The sequence below is a fragment of the Heliangelus exortis genome, chromosome 8 (assembly GCF_036169615.1).
Source record: "Heliangelus exortis chromosome 8, bHelExo1.hap1, whole genome shotgun sequence".
Classification (NCBI taxonomy): domain Eukaryota; kingdom Metazoa; phylum Chordata; class Aves; order Apodiformes; family Trochilidae; genus Heliangelus; species Heliangelus exortis.
The window spans coordinates 28,822,515-28,842,955 of NC_092429.1; the positions used below are offsets into that span (position 1 = coordinate 28,822,515).

Here is a 20,441-nt window from a genome sequence, read left to right on the forward strand (position 1 = left end):
CCGATCCGCGGCACCGCCGGCACCCTCGGAGCGAGCAGATGCAGCCCAAACTCAGGGCTGCCCGTCCGGATGTCAAAACCTTACGGGATAACCGCGGCCATTTCGCCTCCAAGTCGAGACCCTGGTACCCTCCTCTCCCCCCCTTTCCCAGCCCCGGGGTCTGGCAGCACTTGCGAACTGAAGAGGCAGGCGCCCGCTCTCCGTACAAAGCCCGGCAGGGTCATGAATAAAACATCGCCCGGAGGAGGCGGGGGGTATCGGGATACGGAGAAGAAAATAATAATAATAATTAAAAAAAAAAAAAAAAAAAAAAAAAAAGGGCTGCGAGGGAGCCGGCGGACGGACGCGGTGGCGGACGCATCCCCTTGCTTCCCACCCCTCGGCAACCCGGCTTGGAAAGGGGGCACCGCCCGTCCCTGGCCTCAGCCCGCCTCAGCCCGCCGGCCCAGCCCGGGCTTCCGCCGGGGAAGCGGCACCCCCCGCCCGCGGCTGCCCCCCCGCCGGCCCCCGGGGGACGCTCACCTCCCGAGCCGCCGCTCGGAGCTGCTACCCCCGCGGAGAGCCGCCGTCAGGGGCCGGACGCGGTTCGGGACCCAGGCTGGAGAGGACGGGGAGATGGGGAGAAGGAAAGGGGGGGGGGGGGGGTGAAAAGAGGGGGTGAAACCAGGCGGCTCCAACTGTGTGCGAGCGCGGCTGTAGCGACGGCGGCGGCGGGCGGACGCGGAGCGGCCGATCCAGGGAGCCGGGGCGGGACGAAGTGGGAAAGGGGCGGTGCGGAGCTGGGGGCGCGCCCAGCCGGCACGGGGGGGAATGGGGGTGAAGGAGGAGCCCCCGCTCACCGCCCGCCCCCGGGGGGCCAGCTCGCCTGGCATCTCCCGAGGAGGGAGCCGGAGGCCGCTTGTTGGGTGGGGATCTGGGGCTTGAGGGGCGATAGGTGAGGGGTTACCCTCTGCCAGCTGCGGTGTTGCACCCCTCGGAGCCGGGGCCACCATCTCCCCCCCGCCCCCCGCACTCCAATCCCCGTCTGGAGGGGCTGAGCGACCCCTCCTCACCCTTGGGGCCGCCGGGAAGCGGAAGGGTTGGCCCGGCGCCGGGGGACGCGGGCCTGTTTGGACAGGGCAGTTGAAAAACTGGTTGAAGGCGGTGTTTAAAAATAAGAGCGGGTCCTTAATTAAAAGGTCTCATAGCTGCCCGCGAAACGGTTGTAAATTAGTGTTAAGAATGCGCCCTTTCGAATGCGCTTTGTTTCGCAAACAACCGAGAGGCAAGGATAACGCAGTGTCATTTGTAGAGTCATTTTGGAAATCCCTAAAAAGATGCGTTCGGGTAGCCAGTTCGCCTTTTACCCTTGACTGCTGAGGATGAAGTCACAGTGATTAGCAGGGCTGCGCTTTTTAATTACTGCTCTAAAATCCTGCTTGGGCGCCGGAGCAGCAGAAGTGCAGGGATGGGCCTTTTCCAGGTCAAGCTGTCAGGAATACGCTGTCTGTACTGAAGTGCAGTGCGTGTGCCGGGAGTTCAGCACCCTCAACGGGTGACAGTGAGCACAAGGACATTCCCATTCCCTCTTCCACACCTCGGTGTGTGGGCTTTCCTCTCCTGAGGAAGAAGGAAGGCTCAAAACCCACTGAAGAGCATCACTGGTATCCACAGTCCACCTTATCTCGGGGCAGGAGTCTGGTTATGTTGAGAGAGAACACCAAGCATCTTGAGAAGGTCAGAGGTGGAAAAATACAGAGTCCTGTGCTCTTGGTGTCCTTCTGTTCAGCAGTGGGACAGCAAGAGGGGCTCTGCACATGATCATGGAGATTGTTTTCCCCGGAACACAATGCATATCAGCATTTAGCAGCATGCAGCCAAATTTACAGAGGAAAAAACGTGGTTTTGTATTCAAAGAAACATTTTTTTTTTTTCATGAAAATGACTTGACTGGAAAAAATGGAGGTTGAGGTGAAGCTTCTTTTAAGAGCTGGTTATGGAAGCTCATGCTGTTTTCTGCTAGGAAGTGCTGCCATGTGAACTATAAAGTCTCCAGCAAGCCTACATTCTTCTCATAATTTACAGTTTTAGTATCTTTCAGTAATCCAAGAAGATATGTTTGCATCTAAGGACATTTTTCCTTCACCATGTTACATATAGTTTGTTCGCCAAATCCTTGGCAAGATCCCATTTGCACTCATTTCTACCTTCATATTTCTAGCAACGTAATTATTTTTGTTTGCACTGGAAACCACTGCCAAGTCAACATAAACATTAAGAGATTCCCAAAGAGGAAATATCAGCTCCAGGTTGACAACTTTGGAGTCAGCCAACTTTGTTTTTCACCCTTTTCACTACAGGGAGCCTGATACTGTTTCCAAAGACACACAGAGCTTTTAGGTTGGAAAATATATGATTGCTATTCTGCTCTAAACTGCTTCCTATAAAAACAACCATATAAGAACAGCATAAAGCAAACATATTTTGCTTAGCTTCCACAAACAAACCTCCCTGGTGTTTTCCTTGTGATGAGTGCAGCTCGTTAACCTTCATAATCTAGTTATTTACATGCAAATCCACTTCCTTATGCATGAATTTGTTGATCAAGTCTTTGTCTACCACTATGACATAGTCAAGGATAGTGTCTAAAAGCAGATAAGTTATTTCCTTGATTTCTCCTGTTTGTTTTACTTGTTTTTCAGAATAAACAGTACATACTGGAAGTTATTTTTAGAAGCTGGAAAATCTGTGTAAACAATTTCTGATACCCAGAACATGGTACAACGTGTAGCTCACATCAGCTGAGCTTGGTTCTCTCTTCCTGCCTAGTGGTGTCCAACTGGGGTTTGGTTTATTACCCCAGCAATAAATGATTCTTTTAATATCTAAACCAGGGGCTGGGGGTTGTTCCTGAAAGGTGACAGCTTTCATCCTGACTTTTTTTTGGACAGTGCAAAAGAAATCAGATTGCCTGATTCAGTTCTGCTGCTGCATCAGTGAATTGATTTAGATCTAGAGGAGCCATGGACTAAAGAGTAGCCAGAGACAAATATTTGCAAACAAAATTATTGTAAGAAAAAAGTGAAATATACACAAGCTTCTCAAAACTCTTGAAAAGAAAACCAGACACTGCACCTGGTTCTCTTTCTAGAGATGCTCCACCTCTGGGCCAAATTGTGCCATGCTGAATTTTGGGAGCCCTCTCTCTCTAAGGCAATCGAGCTCATGTGTTTCTGAAACCCATAAGCTTGTCATCCCTGAGCCTGCTCCCAGCTGGGCTACATCTGGCATCAGTGGCAGATCCCTTCATGTTGACCCTGGCACAGCAATGAACTGGATGAGCACAATAAGTTTCCCAAAATGCCAGCAGGCTTTAAAGCTGGTGAGGTGGTGCCTCAAAGTCTGAAATTTGGCACTATGAGAGGTTTGGCTTGGTCTCTGCACGTGTTGTTTCTGTTTCTGAATCACCTTCATTAGAGGATGATTTTATTAGTTCCAATGTGGATGCAATTGCAGGGGGATATGGACTTGTTTTCTCACTCCCATACTCACAGTGTCCTGCCATAGCACATTTACATTCAGAAAAGAGCATTTTCAGTACAGTAACACTAACTGCACAGGGAAAGTTAAAAGTCCTGCAGCTGGTGGATGTGTAGAACAAGTGCTGAAGATACAAAATATAAAACAGAGTGCTGGGAACTGAAGCCTCTTAGGAGAACAGTTAAAACAATGGTGCTGAAACACCAATTTAGTCTGTTTATGCAAAAAAAAAAAAAAAAAAGTTACATGGCTTTTATCAGTCTACTGCAGTGGAATCAGTGTGTTCATGTGCCACACATTGCCTAAGTTACAGCAATAGAGTGATGCCTGTAGGGGTCTATCCACTTTTTTTCTCTGAAAAATGGGAATAGAGTTCACTAGGCTATGCTAGAGGTATTCATGTATTACCTGTGTCCTACTTGTTACTGGTAAAAATATAATAAACTGTTGCACAGTAGTAATAAACTGGTAAAAAAATAAACTGTTGCACAATTAGGCAGTTGCTAACAGCACAACTGCCTGTGTTCCAAGCCTGAAAATTGTTCCAAATGCCTGAGTTATCCTGGTTTCATTCCTAAAAGACATTGGTGGTTTCCTGACACTTTAATGAAGCTCTACACTTCAGAACTGAGAAATTAGAGAAGTTGTGGCTCAGCTTACAGATAAATAGGCAAAATTGCTGCACATTTTTCCCAATTAATGTGAGTTGTGCAACTAAAATGCTGCACAAACTGTTGCTAGAAACAGTTTAAAGGAAATGGTGGATTCCCCAACATTGGATATATTTAAGATTCTGCTGGACAAGCTGCTGGGTCTGCCTTGTCTGGACCCTGCATTTGCCAAGAAAAGTTAGACCTGATGATCCTTGAGGTCCCCTTCCAACCTGGAATTCCATGATTCTATGAATCTCATTGGCTGGTATCACCTAGACCCTGTCTGGAAAATTCTAACAAACTTCACAATGGCAAATTTGTCTTCCCTTTAATAATAATATTTCCAAATCATTGAACTATTTCCTAAACGTGCTGATACTCCAAGGTCTTTGTAAACATGATGTCTAGAGCTGGAAATTTCAGTCACTGTGACAGGACTCTGAGAGCTGGGATGGTGAAGCCATTTCTCCATTCCCAAGGACTGGAGGAGAGGCAGAGTCAAGGCAGGCAAGGACCAGGTAGCTGGAGGATGAAGAGAGGGCATAGCAAGGCAAGGCACAAGCTCTGTAGATTCAGATCCATGCTCCCATGGATTCTCCATGTTCTGTAAAATGTGAAGAGGTCACATACCAAAAATTTTTACAAGAAGGCAAATTTGCCAAGGTGGGTTTGATGCTGCTCTTCGAGCTGTTCTGTTGCTTGACAAGCAATAGAGGAACAGACATTTGAACTTCCCAGCCTCCTTTTAATTGTGCATTAACATCAAAGTCTAGCTTTACATAATTAAATTATCACAAATTAGTGGATGTTTCTTTTGCACAGTCTGACCCTGATTGTTGTATTCACTGCTGTTATTAAAATGGAAATAGTGTTAATCTCTAATAAAGAAAAAAAAACCAGGATCACATATTATAGAAGGTATTTTAACCAATAAATAAATAATAAATAATTTTAACCAATAAATAAATCTTACAGTAATATCCTTGGAAATGTGAACTGCTCTCATTCACCTCACTGAGCAGTACACCTGCAAGAAGGAGAGATACAAGTCTGCAGCTAGGTAAGCATGTGCAAATTGAACCAACTAAATGACAAAACTCATTCTATACCCATAAGTGTCCATCACTGGTGGCCATGGAGAGTTGAAGGGAAGCTGACCTTAGGGAACAAAAAGAGAGAGGCTTTTCTTCCACAGTCTAAGCCTGTGGGAGTGCATGTTGTTGTAGTTTTGCAAAAACAGCTGAGTGTCACTGACAGTTTTCTTCAAGTGCTGAGCCACAGTGGAGGCAGAAGGCAGTCACATGGCTGTGTGAGGTGTATATTATTACCACCCACCCATCTGATCAACCAGAATCTTGAGATGATGCAGCCTTTTCTGGGTGGGGGTAGGAGATGAAAATCTTTTATGAGAAGAAACTAAGCTGTGGCTTTTCTGCGTAGACCCCAACATCTGCAGCCTACTTCAGGTGGGATGGGGTGCTCCAGGCTCCCACAAATACAGAGGCCTCTCCCCAAGGTGAGCACTGCCTTGGGAGTCTGGAGAAAGTATAAGCCAAACTAAATATTAACCTACCTGTGAGCACTGTAGCCATGTAATTTTTTACAACATACCGTGCCCAAGATGGTGCAAACATTTGTTACTGGGTGTGTTGGGTGTTTTGTGGTGGTGTCTCTGTGTATATGTGCTCTTTGGAGCAGGGAAAGAACTGCCTGTCTTTTAAGTTCACCATGACTCAGAGGTCCAGGTGCAATGCTACAGAAAAGTCAGGCTGAGATTGAAAGAAAATGCTTTAAAGGTATTTTTAAAAGCCTTAGTTGAGATTCAGAGGTAGAGCACTTCACTTGGAGTTAAAAAACCCTTGGTTTTCATTGTCTGTGCAACAGTAAAGGGAGATTTCTGAACTTTGTGCAGCTACAACAAAAAAATACCCAGTGGTATCTGCTCTCCCATCTGCAGTGGGGCTGTGCTCTCCCCTGTGGGCTGTTGTTGGCAGTTCAAAGGTGTGGAACAAACCCCAACCTCTACCTTGAGCTATTTGTGACTTCCATGTTGACCAAACAGGGGAAGGCAGTTCCCAGCACCCAATGTCCATCCAGCAAAGCCTTTCTAAAATGAAAGAACACACACAATGTGTGTGGCACACGCTGGCTTTGTTCAAAACTTTTCTCATGGCCCCTGCCCATCTCTAACTCCTTTCCCCAAACACACTTGTGTGGTCTGAAAAACCTGATTTTTAAATCTGAAATCTAAGGGTTGGCTAAAAACAGTGTGCATGAAGGGATCCATCAGCCATGGTCTATGTGGTCACTGGGCCATGTTGTGGTGGGGGCTGTGTGGAAGTCATTCCTTCTTCCTCTTGCCCTCTCTTCAGATGTTTTCTTTATGCAGGCTTTGAGGTGTCTGGATGAGCAGGACCAGATACTTTATTAGCTCATTTAATGTGATGAAGGTGGAGGTAAAAGGACCTTTCTGTCCTCTTTAGCAAACACCAACACTTGTGATATTAGCTGCAGGTGGAACAGTTGAGAAAAAAAAAAAGTAATTCTGAGATTGAACAGATCCCAGTTATCAGGAAGAAGAGGATGAGTGTTTTTTCTGTTCTCTGTTTCAATGAGAACCAAATTATACTCTTAGATGTCCTAACACACATGCCAATAACTCAGCTAATTTCTGGAAGGAAGTACAGGAATGCAGGTGGCTGGGGAAAACAGCTGTCTCCACTAATCCTACTGCATTTCACTGCATTAAGTGTTATTTATATTTTCTATACTGTGGCCAGGAGGCAGACTGAGCTACTTATTTGTGTGTACAACTAAAGAGGAGGTTCACCCTCACCCAACTCAGTGGTATTGGGAGAAATTCAGCCAATGTCTTCTGAAACTGTGTGCAAACACTCCCTGCCCTGCCATGTACTGACAGCTGCATTTTGATGCTTTTAAATAGGATGAAGGCTTCTTCAGATGTGACTAACTGCTTGCAAAACACAAGGAGCCTGTTCTTTGCTTGGTGTGGTGGTGATGGGGAGGTGAGCATTGGCTTTGAGGTCCCACCTGGGCTGCATGCTGGGCTTGTTTGGGCATGGCATCAATTTCAGCAACTCTGTTTCTCAACCCTCAGTAAAACAGGAATAAATACTCCTTGGTTCCTCACCTGAATGGTGTGCAGTTTTCTTTTGCTGCATTTGAACAGCACTTTGAAGATACAAATCCCCTAGCATTATGATGTGTTTGAACATGCATGTCCTGCTTGTAAAGTGCCATGTAAAAACCCAGCTCTCATCTGAGCCACAATGGTATTAAGAATAATGCAAATGACTCAGAAATACGAGTTGTTCAGAGCCCATAAGAGATACCAGATATAAGCAAAGCCAACAAAAAAATACTGTGTGGTGCAAAGAAATGTTACAAAAGACTCTCCTAACAATATATGCAGAGTATTACTTGCAATGTAGGTGAAGCATTCAGTGCCCTCTCTGGCAGAAAATCATATGTAAAACACAAAATCTTTTCCAAGATGTTATATAAATACAAAACACTGTGGGCTAGGAGATGAGTTGGAGACTGTTACCCAATCTGCCCTGGAGCAGGCCAGGAAAGTAGATCTGTTGCTGAAAGAGAAAGCAATTTTCCATGACTTATAGACTGTAAATATTTCATTTGCTCTCCAAAGACAAAATCCATACCACTTTCAAATAACGTGTATTAAGCGTGCATAGGATTGTATCCTCTTTGTGTGACTGTGAAAATAATTTAAAGCATCCTTGGAAGCCAAGAGAGTTCAGGTGCCTTTGGTTCATCACAGGGAGGTACCCTGAGGTTTTTGGGAGCACTGCAATATTCTCACTCACCTGTGGCTGCATGAAGGGCTTTTCAGACCACCTCTGAGCTGAGAAAATGCATATGAAACACAAATACAGAGCAGCGTGATATAATTTTTGATCCACTCACCCCTTCCCTGAGCTCCATCTCCTCACCTTAGAGCTGTCCTACCACGCTGAGCAGGTCACCAACCTCCTGTTGCCAACATACTCCTGCTGCCAGTGCAAGCTACCAGTAAGTACCCCAATAATCCATGGTGGTAGGTGCTGGAAGCACAGCCTTTTTTCTCTGAGTAGCCACCATCACTCCCTGAGTGAACTGCAGCCCCTCAGGGCGCTCCCGCTCTCACCTCAGGGATGCGACCCCGCTTCCCGCCTCTGCTCACCCTGCGCCTCAGAGCCTCTCGCTCCTGATTGGCTGCCAACGCCTTCCCGCTCCCGCCGGGGCTCTGAGGGAAGGGGGCGGGGGGGTTCGGGTCCCCTTTGGACCCCATTAGGGATCCTCAGCACATCGAGACCGAACCCCTCAGCACAACGTGACCGAACCCCTCAGCACAACGCGGCCAAACCCCTCACTACAACGAGACCGAACCCCTCACTACAACGAGACCAAACCCCTCAGCACAACGCGACCGAACCCCTCGGCACAACGCGACCGAACCCCTCACTACAACGAGACCAAACCCTCTCCTCGGGCTGTGGCCGCTGCTGCCTTGCGAGTTCCCGGTAGAATCATTTTGGTTGGAAAAGAGCTTTAAAATCATCAAGCCCGATTGGTAACCCAGCACTCAGGTCACCGCTAAACCACGTCCCTCAGCACCACATCCACACGGCTTTTACATCCCCCCCAGGGACAGACACGCCACCAGTTCCCTGTTCCAGGGCCTGACAAGTTTTTTGGGAAAAAAAATTTCTCACGATGTCTAATCTTAGCCTCCCCTGGCACAACTTGAGGCCGTGTCCTCTTCACAGAATCACTGAATACCAGAGTCACAGAATCATCCGGGTTGGAAAGGAGCTCTGAGAGCATCCAATCCAACCCTTGATCCACTCCCCCCGTGGTTCCCAGCCCATGGCACTCAGTGACACATCCAGTCTCTTCTTAAAAACCTCCAGGGATGGAGAATCCACCCCCTCCCTGAGCTCTTTTCCCAGATGACTGAAAGGGCAGCAGCAGCAACTGGCTGGGCTCAGGGAGGAGAGGGCTTTACAGAGCTGGTCTAAGTTGTTGCTGGGGATCTGCAGCTCTTCTGTAACTCTTATCAGTTCCTGTAATTGATTTTTTTCAAATATACTGGGTTACATACAATGACAGCAGGCCTTTGAGCAAGGCCAGCAAGAAATTAAAATGAGGCATAGCCTCAGCAGTTTCTCAGACACAAGTTATACAGACAATTAAGTAGAGAAAACTGTAATTTTGTTTGCAGTGGAAAGATGCTAAAGATGAAGGAGAAATTCCGAGGCCTAAGCAAACCACTCCAGAAATTATTTTAGTTACTAGATCCAGCTAGGGCTGAGGGGGTTTTTTCCTTCTAATTGTACATGTCTTTCAGATAAAAATTCCAGCTCTATAGAAAAAAAGAATTTTCTGCATGAGGATGCAGAACCATGAGGCTGCCCAGAGTGGCTGTAAAACATCAGTCTTTGGAGCCATCTGGAACTTGACTGGACATGGTCCTAAGCAACCTGCTGTAACTGGACCTGCTTTTATGAAGAGGTAGGAGCAGAGGACCATGTGATTCTATACCAACAGTGATGTGTTTTTTTATTAATTTGCATTTTGAATACTAGTAGACGTGGCTCTGCACAAAGCTTAGTGAATTTACAGGTTAATATAACCATTTTAAAAGTCTTAGCAAAATCCCTTTCCATGTTATCTTTAATATAGTCTTACAGTAAGAGAAAATACAATTATTCTGGTTCAGTATCAGGTAGGTAAGCAGCTACACAGAGAGGTCCATGCCCAAGCTGCAAGCATTGATCAGAGCAGTTGCATCTCCTGCCATGGGATGAGGGACAGTGGCCAAAGCAATAACAGTGACTCCAGCTCCAGGCCCTGCTAAATTCTGAAAATTAAAAATTCAGACATTCTGAAATTCTGAAATAACAGACCTGCCAGGAGGTGACATTAATTGCTTTAGGGGAATGACATTATGCCCCACAGTATGAAGACAGGAGCACAGTGTGTGTCACACAGACCCTGGAGGGCATCATGGATGTTGGGTACCTGCAGCACGTGGATGGCTTCATGTTAGAGGATAAGGATTTCATCCTCTCAGCATTTCTGTCCAGGATGTGAAGAATGTGTTTGTCACCCAAACCAATGTGAAACTTTTATTTTAAGAGCCAAATTATCATTACAGAAATTGGAACTTGGCTGCAAAAGCTTTGGACAAGCCTGTCAAAGGCAAAATGAGCCAAGTTACTGATCCTTGGTCCTTGGAAGTGCCTTTGGATTTTCACACCATAAAATTCTGAGGCTGCCCAGTGTCTTCTTGATGGATGCTGTGAGGATTAAGCTGAACATTTATGTGATTTAAAAAAAAAGAATTATCTACTAATACATTCCTTTTAAGCTAAAGTCAAACTGCTTCTGTGGGAGTGACAGCTCAGATGGGAGTGAAGGGCCAAAAGAAAATCACCTCAAGATCTCATTTGACAAGGCCACTTCAGACAAAAGAAATGTTAAACAAATAGCCTTACACAAAGGGAAACAGTGAACTTCTGCTGAACCTGGCTGATGGCCAGGTGCCAAGGGAAAGTTTGAAGCTACCCTCACCTTCTCTTTTGGAAAGCTCTCTGGTTTTCATGTCCAATGTTTGTGTACCATTTCAAATGCAAAATGAAGTGTGTTTAATTATCTTTCCAGGATATGGCAGCTAATGGAAATTAAAATGTCCCTCCAGAACTCCTGTGCTCCTCAGGGTAAAAATCCTGCAGACTGGTAATTACTCAGACAGTATAAACGTGGGCCATATTATATCATAATTGAAAAATAGGAAAAACTAGATTATTTTGCAACATGACAAGAGTATCAAAGAAAATGAAAACATTCTGGATTCATTTCTCAGGATGACTGTTGCTTTTGGACTGCAATCTGCTGCCACCAGCAACAAAAGTGGCCATGGTCTGAGTTGCTTTTCAGAACTGTCAACTTGGCCAAGCAATGCCAGGCAAGGGCTGTGGGTAGAAGCAATGTCTTTTCTTAGGGTAGGTGGAAATTAAAGAAACTTTCCAGGTTTCAGGACCACAAGTCCTTCAAATTTTCAAATAAAAGTGCAATCTCTCAATCCAATATAAACCAAATCCTTCCAAGAATATGAACTCTGCCTGTCAGGAAAAGGTTCTAACATCCAACCACCTTGTCACTACCTTCTTATGTCCACATTTTTTTTCTTTTTATCCCTTACAGAAAAGCTGCTCTCTAATATTTAAAATATTCTGGTTGTTACTATCTGCCATAAATGCAGAGAACAAATTACTGAAGGGACCAATCCCAAAGTAAAATTATTTATTTTGAATGGAAAGCTGCCATCACAATCTGATGATACCAAATAAAGTTGTTGAAAATGCAGCTCATCATCTGAGGTAAAAGACAGGGCCTGGGCCAAGTTGTTTTAAGGTGTGGTGCTGGTCATTACCCTTTTAACTCTGAACTTTAAATCTGAAATTCAAAGGCAAGTGCCCTGAGAGGCTGGAATGTGTTTAGGTGCAGGTTTGCATTCCACCCTGGTGCTCATTTTTAGTAAGAACATTTTAATTCTCCTGGTGGTAGGAGAATTTTGAGGGACACCTCAAAATGCTCTGAGCTTTGTGTCAAAGATGCAGGGAGACCTTCTGCTGGTGTATCCTTAGGGTGTTGGTGTATCCTTAGGGTGTTGGTGTATCCTTAGGGTGTTGGTATATCCTTACTGAGTCCTGGGCTCCCAGAAGCACGACCACAGGGCCAAGGTAGATGATTTCCCCCCCTTCCTGTCTTCAGTTCTGGAGCCCCCACCATAAGAAGGACACAGAGTGGTGGAAACAAGTTGAGAGGAGGTCAGGAAGATGCTCAGAGCTCACTCAGCCTTTCCAATGGGCCAGTGAGCAGCAGGTATTTTAATACAAGATAAACCTGGATTCACAGACTTCTCCCAGGATAACTGCTCCCTCCCATGCTTCAGCTGACAGCAGCTGAACATACTCAGGGCTCTTTTTAGGAAAAATTACAAACATTTCTAGCTAGAGGCTAAATACAACTTAGTTTGCCAAGTGCAGTCTCTTCCCTGGGTTTGCCAAGTGCAGATGGATGTGAAATGTATTTATGCTGAAGCAGGATGACCCATGAGTGATTTGCCCACATTTCCATCCCTTTTCTCTTCAAAAACACTAATTCATGGCTCAAAAATGACTTCAGGAGCTCAGCTAAACACCATTTTTCTGGGTGAGAGCACTATTTAAATAGTGCTGTCCTACTCTGATTAACAAGCACGGGCTCTTCCACTCCCTGACCTCTGCCATTTATGGTGCTAAACATATATGCTCAGCTAAAATAAAAAAGCTTTGAGGCTGTTTGCTGGGTGCTAGCTTTAAATTTAGTCCAATCAGCAGTTTCTCAGGTACCCTCACTGCTATAAAGATTGCATCTGCTCCATCAGTCTGACCTGCTCCATCCAGCTCAGGAGCTTCAGTGCTGCTGAGAAGGTTCAGGGTACAAGATCCAGTTTGGGGACTCCTGGCTGCCAAGTGCTGCTGCTGAGCATGCTGGAAAAAGGGAAAGCATTCAAGTCTTTATTCTCTTCTTCTTAGGCAGCTCACATCTGCTGAAGAAGGAGGTCTCCAGCACTGGAACCACACTGACAGCCACCATCAGGGGATGGTGCTTCCCAGCACCTTGGTGCCAGCAATAAATGGATCCAACTCTTGGGTCAGAAGCTGCAGGCAAGGCTGTGGCAGGGCTATGGGAGCTGGCTCTGCAGCTCTGGTGAAATCCCAGTTGCTCCCACAACCCAAAGGTTTCCATTCCACCTCTGAAGAAGCAGGTGAGCAACACATGTTATGCAGAAATGTTTGTGGCAAAGCTGAGTCCTAACACGTTCTTCCTGAGATCAAATGCTTGTTGCAGTATAGACCATACTGTGAAGCTTTTATTTTTTTTTAATTTTTTTTTTTGCTTTGGAATGTGTTGAATGGGGGAAAAAATAAAGCTTGTTGTGCCTGAAATGGATTTTATACCTGGATTCTTGTAGCTGTTTTTTGAGAGCTTTATTCAGTGTGGTTTCAGGTGCCAGTGTAGGAAGCAGAGCAGTGCAGGTTCCAGTTTGTTTCTTGGTGTCATCACGTTCTTTCTCTGGCTTTGAAACAGTCTAACATCTCCAAGTACTTTTTTTTTCTGGCTAATAATCAGCCCAAAATAATCTCAGAATCACTTAAGACTGATTTAAGGTAGCCAACTTTCTAATTCTCTCCCGAAAAGGAAAAAAAAAAAATCCTAAAACGAAAAGAAAGAATATTACAAATTCCTGCCCAAAACCCCACAAGACCAGGCTGCATGAAACAGCTTGGGTTCTGAGTGGGTTTTTTGGTCTGACATTACCACATTTCTTGCACTGCTTGTGCAAGTAACCCATAGCTTGTGATGGGTCCCATCACAGGACCTCCAGAAGCTAAGCTCTCCACAGCACAACTTCAGCTCATGTCCTGAACTTTTCCTTTCACCACTCACTCTCCCGTGTCACCAGAGGCCCCCACAGAAATTGTGTGTCTGTTCCTTTAGTGTGCCCCAGACAGAAGGCAGTGCAAGCTGTTTCCTGGAGCTTTGTGCCTGTGGATTTGTTGGCAAGTATATCCATGGCCAGCAGCAGCTGCTGCAGACAAGATCTAGGAGACAGCTCCTCTGCAGCAGACTCAATAACATCACTTTCCTCTACGTGCTTATCTTTTAATGAAATTTAGAGGATTTTAATTTTTTAATAGCCTTACTGCAGCTTGCTAGCTAACTTGGGTTCAAGCTGACCATGGTCTGATCCCAACATCCTTGTTTCCTGTGGAAAGCAGCCTAAAAGGCTTCTTGGCTGCATTTGAAAGCTGCCAATTTGACATCCTAGAAGATCCTGCCTGACAAAAGCAGCCTCTCCATGCTTCCTCCCTCAATGGCTTTCCCATGGAGCCCAAAGGTGAACTGCCAGGGTGTTGATCCCACTGCAAAGGAGATCTCTGAGGGATGAACAACCCACACTGGCTGCTGGTGACCTTGATCTGGTATTAACTGGTCCCTAAATGAAGAGGGCTCACCAACAGGCTTCTTGTCATTAATAGCTCTGGAAATGTCACCCACTCAAAGGTTAAACAAGGCAAATCACACATTTATTTCACCTTCAGCTCCCCTGCAAGATTTTGAGCAGAACACTTGTTTTAATCTCTAAAGGAGCATTTAGCTGCCAAATCAACACAAGAGCCTTCTTCTTCCTCCTTACTCTTGTTTCTGATTCCAACACAGGCTGACATGAGATGTCCATGTCCCTCAGTTCAAGAAGGACAGGGAAGTGCTTGAAAGAGTCCAGCGCAGAGCTACTGAGATGATTAAGGGAGTGGAACATCTCCCTTATGAGGAAAGGCTGAGGGAGCTGGGTCTCTTTAGTTTGGAGAAAAGGAGACTGAGGGGTGACCTCATCAATGTTTTCAAATATGTAAGGGGTGAGTGTCAGGGAGATGGAGTTAGGCTTTTCTCAGTGGTGACCAGTGATAGGACAAGGGGTAATGGGTGTAAATTGGAGCATAGGAGGTTCAAGTTGAATATCAGAAAAAATTTTTTTACTGTAAGGGTGACAGAGCCCTGGAACAGGCTGCCCAGGGGGGTTGTGGAGTCTCCTTCACTGGAGACATTCAAACCCCACCTGGACACGTTCCTAGGGGATGTACTCTAGGGGGCCCTGCTCTGGCAGGGGGGGTTGGACTAGATGATCTTTCCAGGTCCCTTCCAACCCCTAGGATTCTATGATTCTAGGATTCTATGATTCTATGATTCTATGTCCATCCCTGCACATTTGGGTGCCAGCATGAGCCCTGACCACCCCTGCTGAGCCAGGCACCTGTGACCATCCTGTGCCAGACAAGGACCTGAAGACCCTAAAAGTAAAGATGCAGCTCCCTGTTGGATTTGAATCTCCATCTGCCTTGGCTCTGGCTCTCCAGAGAGGTTTTGCACCCCTTGCAGCAGCACTGGCAGAGTTCTCCAGCAGCTATGAACAGTGAGCACTTCTGTAAATCAGACAGGCAGGACTGCAAGCTGCTCAGCAGAAACCTGAGCACCCATTAGCCAGCAGCTCTCTCTTCTGGCTATGAAACCAAATAGTGGCAGTGGTGGCAAATGTGACTTTTCTGTCACCTGGACTGTGAGGTCACCCCTTGCCTTCCTGCAGCCTCCATCTCACAGCATCTTTGGGGGTTGTCCCACAGGAGCTTCCATCCTCACACATCTTTCCCCCCCAGGCTGATCCAGAGTACATCCATCACCACAGAAAATGTCACCATGAGAATGTTGTCACTGTTTCAGCCAAAAACCAGGTGATAGATGCTCTCTGATATCCCCCCCACTGCCCTCCCTGGGGGAGATAAAAAGGGGAATATGGGAGATAGACTTTAAGTTTGGAAAAAATCTAGAATAGGTGTAACAAAATAGTAATAATAATGATGAAGGTGAATTTAAAAGATATACAAATACCAGAAAATTAAACCCACACTCCTCAGGTGTACCAGGAAAGCCCCATCCTGGTACTCTCAAACCAGAACAGGGACAAATCCATTGATTTTTAAACCAGGTGATGTCCATAACAGAGCAGACAGCCTGGCGTGGGTAATTCCAGTATGGTTGTCCAAGGATTGGGATGAGTGGCACAAAGTCCACATGGAGGCTGTGGTGTGCCTCAGGGGTCAGTCATAGAACTATGGAATCACAGCATGGTTCAGGTCAAAAGGGACCCAGGGTTAGAAGAAATTATATTCAAGGTCCCTTCCAACCCAAACCATTCTGTGATTCTATGATTGATTTTGGTTTAATTTAGACCAGGCCCAAATCAGTGATAAGGAGTTCATCACCTCCCCAGGGAGGTGGTTGAGTCTCCATCCCTGAATTTGTTTAAAAATCACCTGGATGTGGTGCCTGGGGACATGGTTTAGTGGTGGCTCATCAGGAATAGGGTAATAGGGTTAGGACAAGGCTGGACTAGATGATCTTGAAGGTCTTTTCCAGCCTGAGTAATTCTATGATTCTAAATTCATTTTCACTGTCCATACACAAACACAGCTCCTCTGGCATGTTGAGACTCAATGTTATGATCCACTTGTACCCTCTTGTCAAATAAAAGCCTTGACAAATTAATTACCAAAGGCCTCATCATACCATAATATGGATATTACGAGCTGCATAAGTTTCTATGCACAAAAAATGCTTTCCAGTTCACCTCCTGTTCTTTGCTGCTTCACTGTTTTTTGAGTCTGTTTGGGAAGGGCAAATTACATGGTCAGAATTTACAATTGGTGGGTTTCATGGCTTGAGTCAGAAAAGTCTGTACTCAGAATGTGCCACTTAGTCCATGCTGCTGTCCCATTAAGCAATACTCTTAAAAAGCTCTGGGGGAAGCAGCTGGCTTGATTTTTATCTTGGTTTCCTAAATTTTGCATCTCAGCCATGTTTCTAAGTTTGAGAGAGGCAGAAGTTTAACTGCTTCTTCCCTCTCTAAGTGCTTCACCCACAGAAGTTTCCACTGGTGGAACAGATTCCTTCCAAATGCAATTGAACAGCCTCAAAATCAACATCCTCATCTGCAGCCCCACAGAGGAACTTCAGAGTGGGGCCTTCAGCTGCTGTGGTTTTTTTATCCCTGTCCCCCTGGGAGCTTCAGAGCCATCACTGCTGTTCACAGAGCTCAGCACAACCTAAGTATGGACTTCTGGGTTTTTTTTCCACTGGCTCCACATGTCTGAGACTCTTGCAGTCATGTTGTACATCTGCCCAGCACAGCAAGCATTCCTTCAGGAGAAAAAATATAAAGGGGAAAAAAAAGGAAAGGGTCCTAGAGTTTCCCAGTCCTTGGTACAGATCTGAGCTGCGTGCCTGTGACTTCAGCAATTAAAATTGCCCCGTGGGAGTTAGCCTGGAGATGATCAAAGGATATCTTGGTGCTTCTTGATAATATGACCTCTTTTGCTGGATGAAAACTGGAAATGCAGCTGGGCTGTTCCTGGGAATGCCTCCGAAAATCACAGCATGCAGCTTGCATGCAGCAAGGGGTACGAGCCTTGGGCTCAGGGTCCTTGCTGCTCCCTGGTTCCTTTCAGAGGTGAGATGATCAAAGTTGCTGCTTTCCAGGTTGGCTTCTGCTTGCACTGCTGTCAAAGACCCCTCACTCCATGTCACCAATGTCATTGCTGCCTCTTTCCCCTGAGTCTTCTCCCAGTGACTCTCCTGATCTGTCACTTTGGATTTGCAACCTGAGGTCGTGCTCAGTCAAGATTTATAGGTGGAGAAATACTGTAACACCAAAACCAAGTTTAGCAGAACAGGATCCTCCTTCATTGCTTAATTTCATTGCCTAATAATTTCATTGTCACTGGGACTCTTCAGTGTCCAAACACATCTAATCAAAGAGAGAAAAATTGACTTTTGTCAATTTTTGGAGTGGCATCTGTCAATTTTTGTCAGTTTTTGGAGTGGCATCTGAGCTACCACTGATCCTCCAGCTCAGGGCAGCCTCCCCTGAGCATCCCTATTTTTTAAGCAGGATCCCTGCCCATTTCCCTACAGGAATGGTCCAGCCTCAGCCTGGCTAAGACTGGGTGGGGCCAAAAGGTGAGCAGAGGACAGCAGGAACACCAAAATTATGTCTGGTTTTCCTTCAGCACAAAGACAGCTCCCATCATGGCTCATCATCCCAGCCACACCTGCAAAGAGGTCAGAATGGACTCTGCTGGGAGCAGCCTGGATTAGTGGAATATCCAGATGAGTGACAAGTGCTATTTTCACAAAGACCCTCTGAGTCACTTGCAGATGTGTCTCTTTTCCTCAGGACTTCCAGAAACAAATGGCAAATACTTTACTCCTGATTTTTTTTTTTTCAGATTCACATGTGAGAACTTACAGGAAAGGCTGGGCACGATATTTTTAACTTAATTTTTTTTACATCACGTGAAGACTCTGTCTTGAGCAGGATGTTGCCTCAGAACATGACAGGATTATTTTCCAGCCCTGCTGGAGACCACAGATGAACATCACCATGTTGATGGTGATGACTTGAGCTGCAAGGAGCCTTTGCCCCAGCCAGACTTCCCCAGAACTGCCAAGGCCACTTGTCACCATGACCTTATGTTCCAGTTCAAAGGCAAAAGGGCCTATTTTTTCCTTTCTGTTTAATTTTAAAGAGATAAATATAGCCAAGTGCTCATGTGGAAATCTTTAAGTTTAAAGCTGAACACATGAAGTTGAGCAGCAGCTGTTTTTTATTAGGTGGTTCATAATTGTTTTGCTTTGTGTGAGGTTACCTTGTGTGCCTCCAAATGCAGTTAATTAGCATGAGGTCAGCTGGCTTTGCAAAACAGCAACATGAGTCTTTATATTGCTAAAAAACTATATTCTGAAGAAAAACACCCACCTGTTTGTTACCAGTAGCAAATAGAGAATGTCCAGCACTGAAATGTTATTGAATTCATAAGTTCCAGGTCAAACGTAGTCTTGAAAAACCTTCCCCTGTCTATATGAAAGCCTGAATGTACACACTAAATTTCTAAAAATACTTGGTATTTGCAAACAAATTAATTGTTTAACTTTTGCATTAACAGCCAAAAATCATTCAGCAACACCATGGCTTGGTACAGTCACCCACCCCCTGACATTTCAGTCTGTTGACTTTGAGATGTACACCCCAGGGCCTTTTAAAATACACAGCATGCCACCAGCTCCTAAAAGTTCAGACAGGTTTGAGATGGCTGTTCTTGTCCCCTGGAGACAGACACCAAGCACAAAATGTACCAGCTTGGGATGTACCAAAGTAGATCTGCAGCAGAAAAATATGTTCCTTGCTTCTATGACAACACTGGAGATACACAAGAAATGAGACAGCACTCATTCCATGCATTCAAGAGATGAAACTGCTTGCTGTCCTGAAGTGACCACTAAGCTTTCTTCCTCATCAGCTCCAGGACTTGAAGTTTTAATGTTATTTATTCACATGTTTGCATGACTGATGGACCTTGATGCCAAGCACCATCAAAACCTGCCCCAACCTCTGCTGATTGCCATCTTCCACCTTGACCCTCCACAGAGAGTCCTGAGGTAACTGCCTGCTCAGGAAGGCTCTTGGAAGCTTTGTCTTCTGCTTTTCTGGGGGAAGAAGACAACTTCCACTCTGAAAACAAGAATATTGCCTGTCAATGGCCTGGTGCTGTGGAGTTTAAATACTGTCTCTGCCAAAGGTGGTCCTAAAAGCAAGGTCCATCTGCTTGACTTCTTTACCTGGAATACAGGGTCAAGAGTTCAGTGGGTTTTCTTTTTTCCCCTCCATAAGGGTGCTTTGGAGATAAAATGGCTTGCTTGAACCTTCCATGCTGTAAAAACAGTATAAGGGTGAAAGAACCTGAGACAGGACTTCTGTGCCTATGCTTGTTTGAGCCTGGCAAAAAACTCTGCATTTTTCCTGACCTCCACAGGAGACCTCAGCATCAGGTCAGGGAGGCAAAAAATACCATTGCTGCCTCAACAGCATGGACCCTAAGCCCCTCAGATCCCCCAGCCAGCTTGGGCTTTCCTATCTTCAGGGGCTTGTACTAAAATCAGTCATCTTAGGAGAGGAGACACCCCCACACAGAAGGTGTCAGTAGGAATCAAGGATGGAGTCCTATAGATAAGCACCACCATGGTTTCCTGACTGGGACCAGTGCCATTGGGCCAAAGGGCTAAAAGTTTCTCTGCTGCCCTGGTGGTGCAAGCTAAAGCTTCTCATTACCCTTTGCTGCTGCCCTTCAGGAGGTCACAGATGGAGAAGTTGGGAAGTAACATGCTTAATCAGTGTTCTGTTTAGTGGCTGAAGTGAAGTGGAGGGTTCATTTGCTGTCACTATATATCTTCTTCTTGGTTGTCTTCTTCCAATTCCACTTGAGCCAGTGGCAGTGATGAGAGAAGGTTCCTTATTAATGGCAGCTCATAATTGTGAGCTTGGCATCTAGTGCATCAAAGAAGAAATCATTTGTGTCCATGCAAGGGGAGAAGTGGTGGAGAGGAGGCAGCTTTAATTAAAACCAACCACCATAGATCATAAAGCAGCTTTATCACCTTGCTGGCACAGCACAGTGTGCTCCAGGGAGTGCTGAGCAGTGGGAAGTGGCAATGGCCCCAGCATGAAGTGTAATAACAAAGCCCAGGGCAAGGAACAGCAGCACAGAATCAATCACACAATTATTTTGATTGGAAAAGACCTTT

General features: G+C 45.6%; 1 protein-coding gene across 3 annotated transcripts in view; it reads right to left on the reverse strand.

Moving 5' to 3' along the window:
• C8H1orf21 (chromosome 8 C1orf21 homolog) overlaps positions 1 to 8,291 on the reverse strand; it is an 85,158-nt gene extending 76,867 nt beyond the window's left edge. For 2 of the 3 annotated variants that reach the window (XM_071751339.1, XM_071751340.1), the window contains exon 1: positions 523 to 759. The gene's annotated coding sequence lies outside the window, so the exon portion shown is untranslated. Of the gene's footprint in view, positions 1 to 522; positions 760 to 8,146 lie in introns of those variants that run through there. The other variant, XM_071751341.1, reaches the window with a different exon arrangement.
• Between the last annotated feature and the right edge of the window lie 12,150 nt (positions 8,292 to 20,441).